Source organism: Triticum urartu, chromosome 2A, assembly GCF_056163025.1.
Source record: "Triticum urartu cultivar PI428250 chromosome 2A, HENAU_Tu73, whole genome shotgun sequence".
Taxonomy (NCBI): Eukaryota; Viridiplantae; Streptophyta; class Magnoliopsida; order Poales; family Poaceae; genus Triticum; species Triticum urartu.
In genome coordinates, this window is record NC_141874.1 from 555,719,128 (window position 1) to 555,741,147 (window position 22,020).

Sequence of the window (22,020 nt, forward strand, 5' to 3'; positions counted from 1 at the left end):
TCGTAATACAAGTGTGAATACATAGACCATAATATGTCCCTAGTAAGCCTCTAGTTGACTAGCTCGTTGATCAACAGATAGTCATGGTTTCCTGGCTATGGACATTGGATGTCATTGATAAGGGGATCACATCATTAGGAGAATGATGTGATGGACAAGACCTAATCCTAAGCATAGCACAAGATCGTGTAGTTCGTTTGCTAGAGCTTTTCCAATGTCAAGTATCTTTTCCTTTGACCATGAGATCGTGTAACTCCCGGATACCGTAAGAGTGCTTTGGGTGTATCAAACGTCACAACGTAACTGGGTGACTATAAAGGTGCACTACAGGTATTTCCGAAAGTGTCTGTTGGGTTGACACGGATCGAGACTGGGATTTGTCACTCCATATAACGGAGAGGTATCACTGGGCCCACTCGGTAATGCATCATCATAATGAGCTCAAAGTGACAAAGTGTCTGGTCACGGGATCATGCATTACGGTACGAGTAAAGTGACTTGCCGGTAACGAGATTGAACAAGGTATTGGGATACCGACGATCGAATCTCGGGCAAGTAACATACCGATTGACAAAGGGAATTGCATACGGGGTTGCTTAAATCCTTGACATCATGGTTCATCCGATGAGATCATCATGGAGTATGTGGGAGCCAACATGGGTATCCAGATCCCGCTGTTGGTTATTGACCGGAGAGTCGTCTCGGTCATGTCTGCATATCTCCCGAACCCGTAGGGTCTACACACTTAAGGTTCGGTGACGCTAGGGTTGTAGGGATATGTATATGCAGTAACCCGAATGTTGTTCGGAGTCCCGGATGAGATCCCGGACGTCACGTGGAGTTACGGAATGGTCCGGAGGTAAATATTTATATATGGGAAGTCCTGTTTCGGGCATCAGGACAAGTTTCGGGGTTATCGGTATTGTACCGGGACCACCGCAAGGGTCCCGGGGGCCCACCAGGTGGGGCCACCTGTCCCGGGGGGCCACATGGGCTCTAGGGGGTGCGCCTTGGCCTACATGGGCCAAGGGCACCAGCCCCAAAGAGGCCCATGCGCCTAGGGTTACAAGGGGATAGAGTCCTAGGAGGGGAAGGCACCTCCTAGGTGCCTTGGGGGGGAGGGAAACCCCCCTTGGCCGCCGCCCCACCCTAGGAGATTGGATCTCCTAGGGCCGGCGCCCCCCCCCCTTGGCCCTCCTATATATAGTGAGGGAAGGAGGGCTTTTCTCCCACGCCTTTGGTTGCCTCCTTCTCCCTCTCCAACACTTCCTCCTCCTCCATAGCGCTTGGCGAAGCCCTGGCGGAGTACTGCAGCTCCATCATCACCACGCCGTCGTGCTGCTGCTGGTGCTATCTTCCTCAACCTCTCCTCTCCCCTTTCTGGATCAAGAAGGAGGAGACGTGGCTGTTCTGTACGTGTGTTGAACGCGGAGGCATCGTCCGTTCGGTGCTAAGATCTTCGGTGATTCGAATCACGTCGAGTACGACTACCTCATCCCCGTTCTTTGAACGCTTCCGCTTGCGATCTACAAGGTACGTAGATGCATCTAATCACTCGTTGCTAGATGAACTCCTAGATGGATCTTGGTGAAACCATAGGAATTTTTTTGTTTTCTGCTACGTTCCCCAACACAGGTACCCTCGTAGACCGAAAGCGGAAGCGTTAGCACAACGCGGTTGATGTAGTCGTACGTCTTCACGATCCGACCGATCAAGTACCGAACGCATGGCACCTCTGAGTTTTGCACACACAACTCGATGACGTCCCTCGAACTCCAATCCAGCCGAGCTTTGAGGGAGAGTTCCATCAGCACGACGGCGTGGTGACGATGTTGATGTTCTACCATCGCAGGGCTTCATGTAAGCACCGCTACAATATTATCGAGGTGGACTATGGTGGAGAGGGGCACCGCACACGGCTAAAAGATCCAAGAGATCAATTGTTGTGTCTATGGGGTTCCCCTCTCCTTCATATATAAAGGAGGGCAGGAGAGGGCCGGCCAAGGGGAGGAGGCGCGCCCAAGGGGGGAGTCCTACTCCCATCGGGAGTAGGACTCCTCCTTTTCCTATTTGGAGAGGGAGAGGGAAGGAAGAGGAAGGAGGGATGAATGAAAGGGGGGGGCCCTCCCAATTCGGATTGGGCTTGGGGGGGCTCCCATGCTCCTTTCCCCTCCTTTCCACTAAAGCCCATTAAGGCCCATATACCTCCCGGCGGGTTCCGATAACCTCCTAGTGCTCCGGTATTATCCCGATCTCACCCAGAATCATTCCGGTATCCAAATATAGTCGTCCAATATATCGATCTTTACGTATCGAACATTTCGAGACTCCTTGTCATGTCCATGATCACATCCAGGACCCCGAACTACCTTCGGTACATCAAAAACCATAAACTCATAATATAACCGTCATCGAACTTTAAGCGTGCGGACCCTACGAGTTTGAGAACTATGTAGACATGACCGAGACACGTCTCTGGTCAATAACCAATAGCGGAACATGGATGCTCATATTGGCTCCTAGATATTCCACGAAGATCTTTATCGGTCAAACCGCACAACAACATACGTTGTTCCCTTTGACATAGGTATGTTACTTGTCCGAGATAAGATTGTCGGTATCTCAATACCTAGTTCAATCTCGTTACCGGCAAGTCTCTTTACTCGTTCCGGAACATCTTTCATTTTCTCTCTATCTTCTACAGTGGTCGGGCATTGAGTCTTACTCATCTTCACACCTTGTAACACAGGCAAGAACCCTTTCTTTGCTTGATCCATTTTGAACTTCTTAAAAACTTTTTCAAGGTATGTGCTTTGTGAAAGTCCAATTAAGCGTCTCGATCTATCTCTATAGATCTTGATGCCCAATATATAAGCAGCTTCACCGAGGTCTTTCATTGAAAAACTCTTATTCAAATATCCTTTTTATGCTATCCAGAAATTCTATATCAATTCCAACCAATAATATGTCATCCACATATAATTTTAGAAATGCTATAGAGCTCCCACTCACTTTCTTGTAAATACAGTCTTCTCCAAAAGTCTGTATAAAACCATATGCTTTGATCACACTATCAAAACGTTTATTCCAACTCTGAGAGGCTTGCACCAGTCCATAAATGGATCGCTGGAGCTTGCACACTTTGTTAGTACCCTTTGGATCGATAAAACCTTCAGGTTGTATCATATACAACTCTTCTTCCAGAAATCCATTCAGGAATGCAGTCTTTACATCCATTTGCCAAATTTCATAATCATAAAATGTGGCAATAGCTAACATGATTCGAACGGACTTAAGAATCGCTACGGGTGAGAAGCTCTCATCATAGTCAACTCCTTGAACTTGTCGAAAACCTTTCACAACAAGTCGTGCTTTGTAGACAGTAACATTACCATCAGCGTCTGTCTTCTTGAAGATCCATTTATTCTCGATGGCTTGCCGATCATCGGGCAAGTCAACCAAAGTCCACACTTTGTTCTCATACATGGATCCCATCTCAGATTTCATGGCCCCAAGCCATTTTGCGGAATCTGGGCTCATGATCGCTTCCTAATAGTTCGTAGGTTCGTTATGGTCTAGTAACATAACCTCCAGAACAGGATTACTGTGCCACTCTGGTGCGGATCTTACTCTGGTTAACCTACGAGGTTCGGTAGTAACTTGATCTGAAGTTTCATGATCATCATCATTAGCTTCCTCACAAATTAGTGTGGATGTCACATGAACCGGTTTCTATGATGAACTACTTTCCAATAAGGGAGCAGGTACAGTTACCTCATCAAGTTCTACTTTCCTCCCACTCACTTCTTTCGAGAGAAACTTCTTCTCTAGAAAGGATCCATTCTTAGCAACGAATGTATTGCCCTCGGATCTGTGATAGAAGGTGTACCCAACTGTTTCTTTTGGGTATCCTATGAAGACACATTTCTCTGATTTGGGTTCGAGCTTATCAGGTTGAAGTTTTTTCACATAAGCGTCGCAGCCCCAAACTTTAAGAAACGACAACTTTGGTTTCTTGCCAAACCATAGTTCATAAGGTGTCATCTCAACGGATTTTGATGGTGCCCTATTTCACGTGAATACTGCCGTCTCTAAAGCATAACCCCAAAATGATAGCGGTAAATCAGTAAGAGACATCAAACATCGCACCATATCTAGTAAAGTATGATTATGACGTTTAGACACACCATTATGCTATGGTGTTCTGGGTGGCGTGAGTTGCGAAACTATTACGCATTGTTTCAAATGTAGACCAAACTCGTAACTCAAATATTCTCCTCCACGATCAGATCGTAGAAACTTTATTTTCTTGTTATGATGATTTTCAACTTCACTTTGAAATTCTTTGAACTTTTCAAATGTTTCAGACTTATGTTTCATTAAGTAGATATACCCATATCTTCTTAAATCATCTGTGAAGGTGAGAAAATAACGATACCCGCCGCAAGCCTCAACATTCATTGGACCACATACATCAGTATGTATGATCTCCAACAAATTAGTTGCTCGCTCCATCGTTCTGGAGAATGGCGTTTTAGTCATCTTGCCCATGAGGCATGCTTTGCAAGTACCAAGTGATTCATAATCAAGTGATTCCAAAAGTCCATCAGTATGGAGTTTCTTCATGCGCTTTATACCAATATGACCCAAACGGTAGTGCCACAAATAAGTTACACTATCATTATCAACTCTGCATCTTTTGGCTTCAATATTATGAATATGTGTATCACTACTATCAAGATTCATCAAAAATAGACCACTCTTTAAGGGTGCATGACCATAAAAGATATTACTCATATAAATAGAACAACCATTATTCTCAGATTTAAATGAATAACCATCTCGCATTAAACAAGATCCAGATATAATGTTCATGCTCAACGCTGGCACCAAATAACAATTATTTAGGTCTAAAACTAATTCCGAAGGTAGATGTAGAGGTAGCGTGCCGACGGCGATCACATCAACTTTGGAACCATTTCCCACGCACATCGTCACCTCGTCCTTTGCCAGTGTTCGCTTAATCTGTAGCCCCTGTTTTGAGTTGCAAATATTAGCAACAGAACCAGTATCAAATACCCAGGTGCTACTGCGAGCTCTGGTAAGGTACACATCAATAACATGTATATCACATATACCTTTGTTCACCTTGCCATCCTTCTTATCCGCCAAATACTTGGGGCAGTTCCGCTTCCAGTGACCAGTCTATTTGCAGTAGAAGCACTCAGTCTCAGGCTTAGGTCCAGACTTGGGTTTCTTCTCCTGAGCCGCAACTTGTTTGCTGTTCTTCTTGAAGTTCCCCTTCTTTTTCCCTTTGCCCTTTTTCTTGAAACTGGTGGTCTTATTGACCATCAACACTTGATGCTCCTTTTTGATTTCTACCTCCGCAGCCTTTAGCATTGCGAAGAGCCCGGGAATTGTCCTATTCATCCCTTGCATATTATAGTTCATCACGAAGCTTTTGTAGCTTGGTGGAAGTGATTGAAGAACTCTGTCAGTGACACTATCAACAGGAAGATTAACTCCCAGTTGAGTCAAGTGATTATGATACCCAGACATTTTGAGTATATGCTCACTGACAGAACTATTCTCCTCCATCTTGCAGCTATAGAACTTATTGGAGACTTCATATCTCTCAATCCGGGCATGTAATTGAAATGTTAACTTCAACTCCTGGAACATCTCATATGCTCCATGACGTTCAAAGCATCGTTGAAGTCCCGGTTCTAAGTCGTAAAGCATGGCACACTGAACTATCGAGTAGTCATCAGCTTTGCTCTGCCAGATGTTCATAACATCTGGTGTTGCTCCTGCATCAGGTTTGTCACTCAGCGGTGCTTCCAAGACGTAATTCTTCTGTGCAGCAATGAGGATAATCCTCAAGTTACGGACCCAGTCCGTGTAATTGCTACCATCATCTTTCAACTTTGCTTTCTCAAGGAACGCATTAAAATTCAACGGAGCAACAACACGAGCCATCTATCTACAACAAACATGGACATGCAAAATACTATCAGGTACTAAGTTCATGATAAATTTAAGTTCAATTAATCATATTACTTAAGAACTCCCACTTAGATAGACATCTCTCTAATCATCTAAGTGATCACGTGATCCAAATCAACTAAACCATAACCGATCATCACGTGAAATGCAGTAGTTTTCAATGGTGAACATCATTATGTTGATCATATCTACTATATGATTCACGCTCGACCTTTCGGTCTTAGTGTTCCAAGGCCATATCTGCATATGCTAGGCTCGTCAAGTTTAACATGAGTATTCTACATGTGCAAAACTGGCTTGCACCCGTTGTAGATGGACGTAGAGCTTATCACACCCGTACATCACGTGGTGTCTGGGCATGACGAACTTTGGCAACGGTGCATACTCAGGGAGAACACTTTTATCTTGAAATTTAGTGAGAGATCATCTTATAATGCTACCGTCAATCAAAGCAAAATAAGATGCATAAAAGATAAACATCACATGCAATCAATATAAGTGATATGATATGGTCATCATCATCTTGTGCTTGTGATCTCCATCTCCAAAGCACCGTCATGATCACCATCGTCACTGGCGCGACACCTTGATCTCCATCGTAGCATCATTGTCATCTCTCCAACTATTGCTTCTACGACTATCGCTGCCGCTTAGTGATAAAGTAAAGCAATTATAGGGCGATTGCATTGCATACAATAAAGCGACAACCATATGGCTCCTGCCAGTTGCCGATAACTCGGTTACAAAACATGATCATCTCATACAATAAAATATAGCATCATGTATTGACCATATCACATCACAACATGCCCTGCAAAAACAAGTTAGACGTCCTCTACTTTGTTGTTGCAAGTTTTACATGGCTGCTACGGCATGAGCAAGAACCGTTCTTACCTACGCATCAAAACCACAACGATAGTTCGTCAAGTTAGTGCTGTTTTAATTAACCTTCTCAAGGACCGGGCGTAGCCACACTCGATTCAACTAAAGTTGTAGAAACTGACACCTGCCAGCCACCTGTGTGCAAAGCACGTCGGTAGAACCAGTCTCGCGTAAGCGTACGCGTAATGTCGGTCCGGGCCGCTTCATCCAACAATACCGCCAAACCAAAGTATGACATGCTGGTAAGCAGTATGACTTGTATCGCCCACAACTCACTTGTGTTCCACTCATGCATATCTCTACCTAATATTAAAGGAAGGATTGTTTCTTCACTTTTTTTGGTCAAAGTATTTTTTACGTCCTTTGGTACGTCGAGCTCAGCCATCGAATGACCGTTCTATCCAGCAGCGATGCGATCGAACCAATTTTTACTAGAGCACACGCAAATGGGCCGGCCCAAACACACGCAAACGGGCCGGCCCAAACACACACAAACAGGCCGGCCCAAACACACGGAAACCAGCTGGCCCAATTCACAGAATTGGAACGAAATACAAAAAGTAAAATAGCAACTGCAGGAATCGAAGTCCCGACCTCACACTGGAAAGTACCTAGGCAAACCAGATGAGCTAGCTATAGACCATGACTAAAGAGCAGCACTAAGTTTAAGGTTTAATGGCAACGGCAGATCTATAATTCAATATTTCTTTGAAGAAAATGTGAACAAAATTTATTCAGAAATTCGAACAAATATGTAAAGTCATGATTTTTTAAATGATAATAATACCATGAACAGTCTTTAAAAAGTGAACAAAATTTGAAAAAGTAAATTTTTTCTAAAATGTGAACATTTTTTGTGAAATTGAAATAAAATAAAATTCCAAACAATTGTTTGGAACTGCGAACAATTAAAAAAAATTAAAATACACACTGAAAAATTTCTTAGTATACGACGAACAATATTCAAATGAACATTGAATATTTTTGTAATATATGATATACTTTTTTCAAATGCATGCTGAACAAAATTTCTATACAAGATGAACATTTTTTAATACGGAATTGACATTTTTGTTCAATACGGTTAACTTTTTTGAAATGTGAACAATTTTTGAAAGGATGAACCATTTTTTTAATTTTGAACACCTTTTGGCACTTTGAACTTATTTTGAACATGATTTTTTAAAATGTGAACAAATTTTGAAATCATGAACCAAAGTTTGAATATCAAACAATTTTTCAAAATTTATTCCTTTTTATAATTCTGAACATTTTTTGAAAATTATTAATTGATGAAAAAAAATTCCTACGCACACGCAAGATAGTGTATCCCCCGTTGCAACGCATAGGCATGTTTGCTAGTAACATCAACACATAAAACTAGGCTCTGATACCACTGTTGGGGAACATAGTAATTTCAAAAATATTCCTACGCACACGCAAGATCATGGTGATGCATAGCAATGAGAGGGGAAAGTGTGTCCACGTACCCTCGTAAACCAAAAGCGGAAGCGTTAGCACAACGCGGTTGATGTAGTCATACGTCTTCACGATCCAACCGATCAAGTACCGAACGCACGACACCTCCGAGTTCTGCACACGTTCAACTCGATGACGTCCCTCGAACTCTGATCCAACCGAGCTTTGAGGGAGAGTTCCGTCAGCACGACAGCATGGTGACGATGTTGATGTTCTACCGTCGCAGGGCTTCGCCTAAGCACCGCTACAATATTATCGAGGTGGACTGTGGTGGAGAGGGGCACCGCACACGGCTAAAAGATCCAAGAGATCAATTGTTGTGTCTACGGGGTGCCCCTCTCCTTCGTATATAAAGGAGGGGAGGAGAGGGCCGGACAAGGGGAGGAGGCATGCCCAAGGGGGGAGTCCTACTCCCACCGGGAGTAGGACTCCTCCTTTTCCTATTTGGAGAGGGAGAGGGAAAGAAGAGGAAGGAGGGAGGAAGGAAAAGGGGGGCCGGCCCCCCTCCCAATTCAGATTGGGCTTGGGGGGGGGCGCCCCCCTCCCTTGCTCTTTTCCCCTCCTTTCCACTAAAGCCCATTAAGGCCCTTATACCTCCCCGGGGGTTCCGATAACCTCCCGGTGCTCCAGTATTATCCCGATCTCACCCGGAACCATCCCGGTATCCAAATATAGTCGTCCAATATATCGATCTTTATGTCTCAAACATTTCGAGACTCCTCGTCATGTTCATGATCACATCCGAGACTCCGAACTACCTTCGGTACATAAAAAACCATAAACTCATAATATAACCGTCATCAAACTTTAAGCGTGTGGACACTACGGGTTCGAGAACTATGTAGACATGACTGAGACACGTCTCCAGTCAATAACCAATAGCGGAACCTGGATGCTCATATTGGCTCCTACATATTACGAAGATCTTTATTGGTCAAACCACATAACAACATACGTTGTTCCCTTTGTCATCGGTATGTTACTGGCCCGAGATTCGATCGTCGGTATCTCAATACCTAGTTCAATCTCGTTACCGGCAAGTCTCTTTACTCGTTCCGTAACACATCATCCCGAAACTAACTCATTAGTTGCAATGCTTGCAAGGCTTAAGTGATGTGTATTACTGAGTGGGCCCAGAGATAGCTCTCCGACAATCGGAGTGACAAATCCTAATCTCGAAATATGCCAACCCAACAAGTACCTTCGGAGACACCTGTAGAGCACCTTTATAATCACCCAGTTACATTGTGATGTTTGGTAGCACACAAAGTGTTCCTCCGGTAAACGGGAGTTGCATAATCTCATAGTCATAGGAACATGTATAAGTCATGAAGAAAGCAATAGCAACAAACTAAACAATCAAGTGCTAAGCTAACGGAATGGGTCAAGTCAATCACATCATTCTCCTAATGATGTGATCCCGTTAATCAAATGACAACTCTTTGTCTATGGCTAGGAAACATAACCATCTTTGATCAATGAGCTAGTCAAGTAGAGGCATACTAGTGACACTCTGTTTATCTATGTATTCACACATGTACCATGTTTCCGGTTAATACAATTCTAGCATGAATAATAAACATTTATCATGATATAAGGAAATAAATAATAACTTCATTATTGCCTCTAGGGCATATTTCCTTCACAATGAGTATACGGAACACTTTCCGAGGAAACAACCTCAAGTCCACAGTATCAATTCTATTGGAAAAATTTCAATGATTACTATTGGAGATTTTGAATTCCCTCTTCCTACTGTCAAGAATAAATATGATATTCTTATTGTTGAGGACATGCATATCCCCGTTGAGGCAACCTAGTGTTATTCGAAAATTCTCCGGTTTCATGCGATTCGGAAAGAGTTTGTTAACAAGACTTGATCAATCTTGTTAGTGGATTCCTTTTGATGAGCACGAGATGGATGAAGTTAGAAAGCACAAATCTCTGTACCCTCCTTTTACTTTCTGTTATTTAGATTAAATAAAGTAAAAATAATATTTTCTGTTTGTTTTCTGAATTATCCTTGCAATAAAAATACCCCGAAAATAAAAGTTCTCCAAATGTCCTAAAAATGAAATATGATTTTTTTAGAATATTTAAGAATTTCTAGCACTGAGAACACACCAGGGGCCCACCATTTGGCCACGAGGGCATAGGGTGCGCCCCCTGCCTCGTGGGGCCCACGTGGACCCCCTCCACTTATTCCAGCACCCACTCACTTCGTCTTCCTCCAGAAAAATCCCCCCATAGCTCAAACCCATGCTCTAGCTCATCTTGCTGCCATTTTTGGTCTCTTTGCTCAAAGCTCCATTGACAAAACTGTTTGGGGAGATTGTTCTTCTGTATGTGACTCCTCCAGTGGTCCAATTAGTTTTTGTTCTAGTGCTTTATTTATTGCAAACTTTTGCTGCTAAGGTGACCCTGTTCTTGAGCTTGCATGTCAAATTTATTTGGTCCAAAGTAGTTTTAATGCATGATATAGCCTCTAGGCACTTGTGCGAGTAGTTGCTATCAATCTTGTTGAGTTTGGTTCATTTTTACTTTGAGTCACTAAAAAAATTTCAGTTTTTTTAGAAAAAGAAAATGATGAAGAGATTGTTGAGGGGCTCTTCGAGTTGAAGCTCGAAGGATAAGCAGAATGAGGAGAATAAAAGCCCAAATACAATCTTCCTCGCACTATGGAGGTTCGGCCATGCGAATGGCCTTGTGACGCGTTCTTGAGAGCCGTCGGAATTTACGATGACTTCTATTACTTCACTGAGAATGTAGGCCTCACCGACTTCCTCCACGACGAGCGCGAATAGTATCTCCTACTCACTAATAATTTCATGCAAATTTTTTATTTCCATGCTAAGAAATCACCACCTTAGGTGGAGTTTCACTTATATGATGAGGTTAAGGAGATGTCACTCCATGATTTTTGTTGGGTCTACAACATACCCTTTGTGGGAAGCATCGAGGAACCACACCGTAGTGATGTGGACATATTTATTGATAAAATTGCTGTAGGAGAAACGAGGAAAGTTTCTGATGCAAGAATTACTAGTATACATTTTCCTGTTGTATGTTACTTTGCGATATTTTCTAGTAGATGCTTAATTGGTCGCGGGAACAGTGGAAATCTGAGTGCTCCTAATCTTGTCATTTTGCACCATGCTTTGTTTCGTGATACAACTTTCAGCCTAGGCGCTATTGTTGCTAAATGATTAAGTCTAAACCGTACAAAGAGCCCCATCTTCGAAGGCATCTTTGCTTCACGCCTTGCTGAACACTCTGAGATACCTATGTTGGGGAATGTAGTATTTCAAAAAAATTCATATGTTCATGCAAGATCTATCTAGGGATGCATAGCAACGAGAGGGGAGAGTATGTCTACGTACCCTCGTAGACCGAAAGAGGAAGCGTTAAGTAACGCGGTTGATGTAGTCGAATGTCTTCGCGATCCAACCGATCAAGAACGGAACACGCGGCACCTTCGTGATCTGCACACGTTCAGCTCGATGACGTCCCTCGTACTCTTGATCCAGTTGAGGCCGAGGGATAGTTTCGTCAGCATGACGGCGTGATCACGGTGATGATGAAGTTACCAACGCAGGGCTTCGCCTAAGCACTACAACAATATGACTGAGGTGGAAATCTGTGGAGGGGGGCAGCGCACACGGCTAAGACAACTATCAAATTGTGTGTCTATGGGGTGCCGCCCTCCCACGTATGTAAAGGAGTGGAGGAGGGGAGGGCCGGCCCTCTCTATGGTGCGCCCCAAGGGGGATTCCTACTCCTAGTAGGAGTAGGTTTCCCCCTTTCCCTAGTTGGAGTATGATACGTCTCCAACGTATCTATAATTTTTGATTGCTCCATGTTATGTTATCTACTGTTTTGGACATTATTGGGCTTTATTATCCACTTTTATATTATTTTTTGGACTAACCTATTAACCGGAGGCCCAGCCCAGAATTGCTGTTTTTTTGCCTATTTTAGGGTTTGGAAGAAAAGGAATATCAAACGGAGTCCAAACGGAATGAAACCTTCGGGAACATGATTTTCTCACCGAACATGATCCAGGAGACTTGGGCCCTACATCAAGAAACAAAGGAGGAGGCCACGAGGTAGGGGGGCACGCTTACCCCCCAGGCACGCCCTCCACCCTCGTGGGCCCCCTGTTGCTCCACTGACGTACTCCTTCCTCCTATATATACCTACATACCACCGAACGATCAGATACAGAGCCAAAACCCTAATTCCACCACCGCAACTTTTTGTATCCACGAGATCCCATCTTGGGGCCTGTTTCGGAGCTCCGCCGGAGGCGTATCCATCACGGAGGGCTTCTACATCAACACCATAGCCTCTCCGATGAAGTGTGAGTAGTTTACCTCAGACCTTTGGGTCCATAGTTATTAGCTAGATGGCTTCTTCTCTCTTTTTGGATCTCAATACAATGTTCTCCCCCTCTCTTGTGGAGATCTATTCATAGTAATCTTCTTTTTGCGGTGTGTTTGTTGAGACCGATGAATTGTGGGTTTATGATCAAGTTTATCTATGAACAATATTTCAATCTTCTCTGAATTCTTTTATGTATGATTGGTTATCTTTGCAAGTCTCTTCGAATTACCAGTTTGGTTTGGCCTACTAGATTTTCTTGCAATGGGAGAAGTGCTTAGCCTTGGGTTCAATCTTGCGGTGTCCTTTCCCAGTGATAGTAGGGGCAGCAAGGCACGTATTGTATTTTTTCCATCGAGGATAACAAGATGGTTTTTTTATCATATTGCATGAATCTATCCCTCTACATCATGTCATCTTGCTTAAGGCGTTACTCTGTTTTCATGATCTTAATACTCTAGATGCATGCTGGATAGCGGTCGATGAGTGGAGTAATAGTAGTAGATGCAGGCAGTAGTAGATGAGTGGTTTACTTGTCTCGGACATGATGCCTATATACATGATCATACCTAGATATTCTCATAACTATGCTCAATTCTGTCAATTTCTCAACAATAATTCGTTCACCCACCGTAAAATACTTATGTTCTTGAGAGAAGCCACTAGTGAAACCTATGGCCCCCGGGTCTATCTTTATCATATTAATCTTCCAATACTTAGTTATTTCCTTTGCTTTTTTTCCTTTGCTTTTATTTTACTTTGCATCTTTATCACAAAAATACCAAAAATGTTATCTTATCATATCTATCAGATCTCACTCTCGTAAGTGACCGTGAAGGGATTGACAAGCCCTTACCGCGTTGGTTGCGAGGAGTTATTTGTTTTGTGCAGGTACTAGGGACGTGCACGCAACCTCCTACTGGATTGATACCTTGGTTCTCAAAAACTGAGGGAAATACTTACGCTACTTTGCTGCATCATCCTTTCCTCTTCGGGGAAATATAACGCAGTGCTCAAGGGGTAGCAAGAAGAATTTCTGGCGCCGTTGCCGGGGAGGTTCGCGCAAGTCAAGATCTGACTTCCGACAACGAGCCATTTCTGGCGCCGTTGCCGGGGAGGTTCGCGCAAGTCAAGATCTGACTCCCGACAACGAGCCATTTCTGGCGCCATTGCCAGGGAGTCTACGCAAAAGTCAACATACCAAGTACCCATCACAACCCTTATCTCCCGCACTACATTATTTGCCATTTCCCTCTCGTTTTCCTCTCCCCCACTTCACCCTTGCCGTTTTATTCACCCTCTCTCTCTATCCTCCCTCTCTTTCTCTATTTGCCTCTTTTTGCTCGCTTGCTTTTTGTTTGCTTGTGTGTTGGATTGCTTGCTTGTCATGATGGCTCAAGATAACACTAAATTGTGTGACTTTACCAATACCAACAATAATGATTTTATTATCACTCCGATTGCTCCTCTTACCGATGCTGAATCTTGTGAAATTAATGCTGCCTTGCTGAATATTGTCATGAAAGATCCGTCTTCCGGCCTTCCTAGTGAAGATGCCGCTACCCATATAAATAGCTTCATTGATCTGTGTGATATGCAAAAGAAGAAAGATGTGGACAATGATATTGTTAAGTTGAAGCTATTTCCTTTTTCGCTTAGAGATCGTGCTAAAGCTTGGTTTTCGTCTTTGCCTAAAAATAGTATTGATTCTTGGAACAAGTGCAAAGATGCTTTTATCTCTAAGTATTTTCCTCCCGCTAAGATCATCTCCCTTAGAAACGATATTATGAATTTTAAGCAACTTGATCATGAACATGTTGCACAATCTTGGGAGAGGATGAAATTAATGATATGTAATTGCCCTACTCATGGTTTGAATTTGTGGATGATTATACAAAATTTTTATGCCGCATTGAATTTTGCTTCTAGAAATCTTTTAGATTCGGCCGCGGGAGGCACTTTTATGGAAATCACTTTGGGAGAAGCTACTAAACTCCTAGATAATATTATGGTTAATTATTCTCAATGGCAAACTGAAATATCTACTAATAAAAAGGTGCATGCGATTGAAGAAATTAATGTTTTGAGTGGAAAGATGGATGAACTTATGAAATTATTTACTAGTAAAAGTGTTTCTTCTGATCCTAATGATATGCCCTTGACTACTTTGATTGAGAATAATAATTAATCTATGGATGTGAATTTTGTTGGTAGGAACAATTTTGGTAACAACGCGTATGGAGGAAATTTTAATCCTAGGCCTTATCCTAGTAATCTCTCTAATAATTATGGTAATTCCTACAACAATTCTTATGGAAATTATAATAAGATGCCCTCTGATTTTGAATCTAATATTAAAGAATTTATTACTCCGCAAAAGAATTTCAATGCTTTGATTGAAGAAAAATTGCTTAAGATTGATGTGTTGGCTAGGAACGTTGATAGAATTTCTCTTGATGTTGATTCTTTGAAACTTAGATCTATTCCTCCTAAGCATGATATCAATGAGTCTCTCAAAGCCATGAGAATTTCCATTTATGAGTGCAAAGAAAGAACCACTAGGATGCGTGCTAAGTAAGAGGCCTTTATAAGAGCGTGTTCTTCTCGTTCCTATCAAAATAAAAATGAAGATATAAAAGTTATTGATGTGTCCCCTACTAAATCTTTGTTTTTCAATATGAATCTTTGTAATGATGGGACTGAATATGATCCACTTTTACCTAGAAGGCGTTCCAAAAATTCGGAGTTTTTAGATCTTGATGCTAAATTTGATGAAAGTGGGATTGAAGAAATTAAAACCCTAGGTGTTGCTAAACCCACTATTTTGGATTTCAAGGAATTAAATTATGAAAATTGCTCTTTGATTGATTGTATTTCCTTGTTGCAATCCGTGTTAAATTCTCCTCATGCTTATATTCAAAATAAAGCGTTTACTAAACATATCGTTGATTCCTTGATGCAATCTTATGAAGAAAAACTTGAGTTGGAAGTTTCTATCCCTAGAAAATTTTATGATGAGTGGGAACCAACTATTAAAATTAAGATTAAAGATCATGAGTTCTATGCTTTATGTGATTTGGGTGCTAGTGTTTCCACGATTCCAAAGACTTTGTGTGATTTGTTAGGTTTCCGTGATTTTGATGATTGTTCTCCAAACTTGCACCTTGCGGATTCCACTATTAAGAAACCTATGGGAAGAATTAATGATGTTCTTATTGTTGCAAATAGGAATTATGTGCCCGTAGATTTTATCGTTCTTGATATAGATTGCAATCCTTCATGTCCTATTATTCTTGGTAGACCTTTCCTTAGAACGATTGGTGCAATTATTGATATGAAGGAAGGAAATATTAGATTCCAATTTCCGTTAAGGAAAGGCATGGAACACTTTCCTAGAAACAAAATTAAATTACCTTATGAATCTATTATGAGAGCCACTTATGGATTGCCTACCAAAGATGGCAATACCTAGATCTATCCTTGCTTTTTATGCCTAGCTAGGGGCGTTAAACGATAGCGCTTGTTGGGAGGCAACCCAATTTTATTTTTATTCCTTGATTTTTGCTCCTGTTTAGTAATAAATAATTTACTTAGAATCTGTTTTGGTTGTGTTTTTTTGTGTTTAATTAGTGTTTGTGCCAAGTAGAACCATTGGGAAGACTTGGGGAAAGTCTTGATATCTTGCTGTAAAAAACAGAAACGCTCACGAGAACTGCTGCCATTTTTATTTGGCAAGTTCTATTTAGTTAATTATTTTTGCAGATGATTAATAGATAAATTACTCACGTCCAGCAATTTATTTTAGAATTTTTGGGGTTCCATATATTGCGCTAGATACAGATTACTACAGACTGTTCTGTTTTTGACAGATTCTGTTTTTCGTGTGTTGTTTGCTTATTTTGATGAATCTATGGCTAGTAAAATAGTTTATAAACCATAGAGAAGTTGGAATACAGTAGGTTTAACACAAATATAAATAAAGAATGAGTTCATTACAGTACCTTGAAGTGGTCTTTTGTTTTCTTTCGCTAACGGAGCTCACGAGATTTTCTACTTTGAGTTTTGTGTTGTGAAGTTTTCAAGTTTTGGGTAAAGATTTGATGGATTATGGAACAAGGAGTGGAAAGAGCCTAAGCTTGGGGATGAACATGGAACCCCCAAGATAATCTAAGGACACCTAAAATCCAAAGCTTGGGGATGCCCCGGAAGGCATCCCCTCTTTCGTCTACTTCTATCGGTAACTTTACTTGGAGCTATATTTTTATTCACCACATCATATGTGTTTTGCTTGGAGCGTCTTGTATGATTTGAGTCTTTGCTTTTTATTTTACCACAATCATCCTTGCTGTACACACCTTTTTAGAGAGCCATACATGATTTGGAATTTGTTAGAATACTCTATGAGCTTCGCTTATATCTTTTGAGTTATATAGTTTTGCTCTAGTACTTCACTTATATCTTTTAGAGCACAGTGGTGGATTTGTTTTATAGAAACTATTGATCTCTCATGATTTACTTAGATTATTTTGAGAGTCTTAAATAGCATGGTAATTTTCTTAAATAATCCTACTATGCTAGGTATTCAAGATTAGTAAAAAGTTTCTTATGAGTATTTTGAATACTAAGAGAAGTTTGATGCTTGATGATTGTTTTGAGATATGGAGGTAATAATATCAAAGTCGTGCTAGTTGAGTAGTTGTGAATTTGAGAAGTGCTTGTGTTGAAGTTTGCAAGTCCCGTAGCATGCACGTATGGTAAACGTTATGTAAGAAATTTGAAACATGAGGTGTTCTTTGATCGTCCTCCTTATGAGTGGCGGTTGGGGACGAGCGATGGTATTTTCCTACCAATCTATCCCCCTAGGAGCATGCACGTAGTGCTTGGTTGTTGATGACTTGTAGATTTTTGCAATAAGTATGTGAGTTCTTTATGACTAATGTTGAGTCCATAGATTATACGCACTCTCACCCTTCCATCATTGCTAGCCTCTTCGATACCGTGCATTGCCCTTTCTCACATTGAGAGTTGGTCCAAACTTCGCTGGTGCATCCAAACCCCATGATATGATACACTCTTTCACACATAAACCTCCTTATATCTTCCTCAAAACAGCCACCATACCTACCTATTATGGCATTTCCATAGCCATTCCGAGATATATTGCCATGCAACTTTCCACCATTCCTTTTATCATGACGCATTCATCATTGTCATATTGCTTAGCATGATCATGTAGTTGACATAGTATTTGTGGCAAAGCCACCATTCATAATTTCATACATGTCACTCTTGATTCATTGCATATCCCGGTACACCGCCGGAGGCATTCATATAGAGTCATCTTTTGTTCTAGTATCGAGTTGTAATCATTGAGTTGTAAATAAATAGAAGTGTGATGATCATCATTTTCTCGAGCACTGTCCCAAGTCAGGAATATATATATAAAAAAGAAAGGCCATAAAAAAAGAGAAGGCCCCAAAAAATGAGAGAAAAATAGAAAAGGGACAATGTTACTATCCTTTGCCACACTTGTCTTCAAAGTAGCACCATAATCTTGATGATAGAGAGTCTTTTGTTTTGTCACTTTCATATACTAGTGGGAATTTTCATTATAGAACTTGTGTTGGGGGTTGGGTGCGACATATGCCAATGGATGGCTTATCATTGTGGGGGCGAGTAGAACATCGCCGGTGCCTGGAAACGGGATGACACGTAGACATGAAAGCCGGCGGACTTTACCCAGGTTCGGGGCTCTCCTAGGAGATAACACCCCTAGTCCTGCTCTGCGGGGCCTCCGCATGATCACTAAGGCAAAAGTGAGTACAATGGTGCTCCCCGAGCTGTATCTGTGGACAGGAGGAGACTAGGCCAGCTCTCCCCCTTCTCTAAGGTCTGGTCTAGTTCTAATGGATCGGACCGTTTGCATGGGTGCCCTGGGGGGTTTATATAGGCCTACCCCCCAGGGGTACAATGGTAAACCGACTGGGCGCAGGGCCCAACCGTCAGTCTCTTCGCCTGCCGGTCTCTATGCCGACTGTAGGGGCCCGCCGGCTGGTCTGGTACAGAGCCGACAGGCCATACCCACCGCTTGCAGGTCTTGCCGGCTGCTGATTACTGTAGCCGTGCCTCTAATGACACAGGCTTGGTCATGGGGTCATGGCTACAGCCCTGCTACCTGGCGGGCGATTACTGTAGCCACTCCCCGTCTCATCTGGTTAATGGCGCGTGGGACCCGTGGGAGGGGCAGGCCGACCTCTGGGGGTCGGCTCCCTTCGGGTCCGACTGGTGGCGCTCTTGCCGTCTTCTGGACTCTTGCTGACCGGTAGGGCCCATCATCCGTGGACCGTACCGACAGGCCGTCGTGGGTGCAGGACTCCGCCCACTGTTGCTGATGTCAGGGATGGCACGGCAACAGTGCCTCGCCGGACGGATATCTCCACTGGTATGGCGCACTGTGGCCTAGCCATCCCATGAAAAGGGGAGGGAGTGGGCTTTATTGTTGTCACTCTCGTCCCATCCCCCCTTATGAGGGCATGGGCTTTGTTGGTGTCGTGGGCCGACTCCCCGTGGCCGGCTTCTCTGGGAGCCGCCAGGCGGGAGTCGGCCCGTCTCGACCTTGCCTCCAGGACTCGGCCGCATGCGGGCAGGCGGCTGCTCCTTTAGCCGGCCTCTGGAAGGCGGCTCTCCATCCTGGTGTCTTGAGGGGCGCAGTCAGCCCTGATGTCTTGAAAGGTCCTGGGCCTCGGGTTAGCCTACCCGTGGCCCATTACTCCAACTGTAGTCCCCGAAGCTGGTGAGGCGCCGCAGACGATCAGCCGAGGAGCCTCAACAGTTTCTTTCTCTGAGTGCTTGAGGTGAGACCTCGTTTGACTTCTGTCGGGCCAACTGGTAGGAGTCGGAGTCGCCTGACTTTGACTTGTCCAAAAATGCTTTCGAACCCCCCTGCGGGAACTCAGTAGCGTGTGAGCTAAGCTTCCTGACCGCCGCCCACTCCGTGCCCGCCATGTGGCAACCAATGGCCGGGCCAACCCGCCTTCCCATCCACAAGATGGGACATGTCTCCAGGCAGGGCCTGCCATTACCACGCCTGGGCACGCGAGCGAATCTGCTGCGCCGTGGGGGGTGGTTGATGTTCCCACGGAATTACCGCGCGCAGTAACTTTGCGCGACAAACGTGGGGGGCGTGGAATAGTGGGCGCAGTAAATCCCACAACTGCCCCCTCGGCTTCGCAGCCCGCTGGGCTATAAGTAGGGGGAGGAGGGGATACGGCGGAGCACGCGCGTCCCACCTCCCCACTGCTTCTTCTTCTTCTTCTTCTTCTTCTTCTTCTCTCTCTCCCCGCCGCACCTCAAGCTACGTCAAGCGCTGCGGCAGTCTGCTCACGATGAGCTCTTCCTCCACCGTCACGCCCCCTATGACGCATTCCAGCACCTGGGATGGTTCGAAGGTCCACGACGACCACGTCGATTTCCTACGCAAGACGCGTCGGTTGCCCAGCGAGGACCTCATTCGGGTTCATCTCGCACCGAGGGAGGAAATCTCGCCGGCATCGCAGGAGAACGAGCGGGTCATCTTCCGCTCGCGCTGCCTGCGCGGCCTGGGCCTGCCGGCGAGAAACTTCTTCCGCTCCTTCCTTGAGTTCTATGGACTCCAGCCGCACCACCTCACCCCAACACGGTGGTGTTGCTGTCCGCCTTCGTCACCATGTGCGAGGGCTTCATCGGCGTTCTCCCCACCCTGGAGCTCTGGGGGGAGTTCTTCTACTCCAAGCTCGGCACCCAAGCCGCGGGCGTGCCGGCTCAGTGCAGCGCGTTCATCGCCGTGCGGAGGTCGGGGGCCGACAACCCGTTTCCCTCCATCAAGCTGATCAAGTCGGTGAAGATGTGGCAGCGGTCGTACTTCTACGTGAAGAACGTCTCCGCGGAGGGTGACTGGATCAACCTGCCGGCCTTCGTAGCCGGCCCGCCGGCTGGGAGGCAACCCAACTGGTCGCACCGGGCCCGGACGTTGACGCCTGCGGGAGCCGGTGCCGTTGCGCGACTTCGAGTACTGGCGCAATCGGAGGGCCTGACCGGGCCGGACTTGCTGGCCGCCTTCGTGGCGCGCTGAGTGCTCCGTCTTCGAAGTCGCCCCCAAATGATCTACTAGATGAGCGGGCACCGGGACCCGAGTCGGATGTGCACCAAGGAGATGCCTCACGAGGAGGTGGCCTATATGGTGAATTATCTGGCGAGCTGCGACCTTAGGGAAGAGTGGCAGTTCGGCAAGGAGCCGTATTCACGTGCCGCCCCTCCGCCTCTGCTGAGTTGTTTTCTTTTTCTCTTTCTCTCTGACTTCTTCGTTGCCGAGTCCGTTTTGTCCGATCTGACCAGTCGGCTTTGGTCAGAACCCCCTCCTCCAGCCAGCAGCCGGCACCGCGGGGCCGGACCGCGAATTCCTCCCTGACCGTGCGGAGAGTGATGTTGACGACCCCGACCTGGGGGCGGCGGCCCTGGAGGACGACGCCGACGGAGGAGGCGACGCAGCGGGCGGCCCGAGACTTGGGGCCAGTCTCGAGGACTGGCCCGATGATGACGAGGAGGTCGTCCCACGCCACTAGCCAGGAGCCGGCCAGTCGGGCGCGGGCTCGTCAGCTCCGCCGGACGCACAAGGCGGTGGCAAGAAGCGCAGGGCCGGGGCGAGCCTGTTTGGCAGCCGGCCGATGAAGCCCAAGGGCTCAGCCGCGGCGACCAAGCGGGACGAGGCGGCCACAAAGGCCAACCTCTACCGCAAGGTGGTGAATACGCCGCAGCTTATTTCAGCGTAAGCACCACCTCCCTTCGTACCTTCGTATTTCTTTATTGAGTCTGTCTAAAATTTCTTTACTTTGTTTTCCGGCTTTAGGGCCCCTCTCTCTCTTGAGAAGTCGGCCGCCGTCTCCGTCGTGAAGTCGGTGGAGACCTCCTCCACCACCTGGCGGGTTGACCCCGCCGCCGACCTCCGGGAGGCGACGGAGCGAAATGCGCGGGAGGCGCGTGAGGAGTGGGTAGCCGCCCGTCTGAAGAAGGCGGAAGCCGACAAGGCGGAGGCCGCCGCCCTGAAGAAGCTGGCAGAGGCCGAGGCCGCCGATGCGGAGAAGAAGTGTGCAGAGGAAGCCGCACGCCGCCAGTCGGCGGTGTTTGTTGTCCCCTTGAACTCTGCACTGCCGCCACTGGAGTTCTCGGCGCAGACTGGGGAAGCTGGCGACGAGAACCTGGTCATGGACAGGGATGCCGACGTCACCGCTACGCCGG

General features: G+C 45.0%; 1 pseudogene; it reads left to right on the forward strand.

Moving 5' to 3' along the window:
* The window catches only part of LOC147985870 (uncharacterized), a 30,594-nt pseudogene extending 9,247 nt beyond the window's left edge, over nucleotides 1-21,347 (forward strand).
* Nucleotides 21,348-22,020: the final 673 nt, after the last annotated feature.